This window comes from Branchiostoma belcheri, unplaced genomic scaffold (genome assembly GCF_001625305.1).
Source record: "Branchiostoma belcheri isolate BF01 breed outbred unplaced genomic scaffold, Haploidv18h27 scaffold19, whole genome shotgun sequence".
Classification (NCBI taxonomy): domain Eukaryota; kingdom Metazoa; phylum Chordata; class Leptocardii; order Amphioxiformes; family Branchiostomatidae; genus Branchiostoma; species Branchiostoma belcheri.
The window spans coordinates 1651967-1653661 of record NW_017803379.1 but is presented as its reverse complement, the minus strand read 5'-3'; positions in this window follow the sequence as shown (position 1 = coordinate 1653661).

Genomic DNA, 1695 nt, shown 5'->3' with positions numbered 1-1695 from the left:
ACCCCTTTTATATGTACATGTCTTAGTTCAATAATTTGTTGTTCTTTTGCTTTAGTTGTACTTTATTTTGTACTTGCTTGAAAAAAAAAGAAAAAGAAATACAGAAATATTGCATGGAAACATTAACTTGACATCAAAGATACATACACTCAACATATTCAGTTCATCTATTCTGGGACAATGAAACCATTCACATAATTTAAAACATACAAAATCACTGGTTGTCATTTACTGTTCTTGTGTACATACTAGTACTACATGTGGCTAAAGAAAAGAAAGCAAATCAAGCAACAAACTTTCAACTCCAAACAAATTTCTATCGACTGCAAAATCATTTAAAGGCACTCTATGTAGTTTTTGCGCAAAAAATTGAAATATTCTAATTATACTAAATTTCGGTGCTATTAACAGTTACTATCACTTTTCAACACATTTGTGTCATTATTTCACATTTTTATACGTATATTTTGTCCGTTCAAACAGTCCTTGTTCGGTTCTCGGTGCCACCGGTTTGCTCAGGAGAACAACAACAACATACAGGGGTTGCCCCCTGGGGTGGCTAATTGGCCCGGGCATGCCAGGCTTGATAGACAGGGGCAGATGTCACAAGATATACCCTCCTTAGAAAAAACTCATATCTTTCACATGAGGTGGAATATAATTATCAACTTAGAGTATTTTGTTGGGCATGAATAAACTGTGGTCATTATCCCTTCAAAAGAGATAAAAATCTGGTAAACGATTAGGTATTTCAGAAACTGGTAAGCTATCAACTGACACCCCACTGGGATGTAGGTCAAACCACTGGGAGTGGACAATACCATATGTGTGGTTTGGCCAGAGGTTGAATAGAAGATCATTCACAGTTTTCTAAGCTTCTAAGGAGCAAGGATGTTGTATTTTTTGCTGTGGAGTATAATTTTGGAATACTAATGGGTTAAGCCAATGTACTATGTAAAGAAAAGAATAAAAAATATACTTTTTGTATTGTCAAAAAACTACATAGAGTGACTTTAATCTAAGCTCAGCTTTCGACGATTTCTTCTCACTCTCTCTGCCAGTCGGATCACTTCCACCTTTTGGAATAAGTTCGGCGTCTGTCTTTCCGCTTTCGCCATCGTTTCTCCGCAATCGCCACGTTACTAGTACTTGTTGTTGTTGTTAGTCGAAAAGTGGAAGAGAACGACATCGCCATGTTTTTGCTCTTTGGTGAACACTTGCTTCGCGCGACCGACATACGCCACAGCGAATTCCAACCACGTAAATAAGTTATTTTGTACCAAGATACTGTCTATTTAGTTAACAGCAAAATAATTGTTCGTCAGTTGCCAGTTACTTTCCGTTTTTGGTCGTTTTTGAACATGAAAACTTAGCGAAAACTCTCCTTTGTTTACGGCTTGGGTTTCTCCCCGCGTGGGTTGTCTGCCTCTACCATTATGCCAATGTGGTAGTCAACAGAAAATTTTCTCCTTTCAGACTTATATCTTTTCTAAAATATCCACTACAGTGTTAAATTTACATCTAAAATTACTTTAAGTAATGTATTTCAAATGTTTTCATAATGTAATTACATCATTTGACGCTAATAAGGTTAAATAAAACTCGGTGTATCTACCTCCATAACAGTGTAGTCTTCCGATGACCCCAATTGACCTCCCTCTGCAGCTAACACATGCGCCATCTTGGAAAAATACG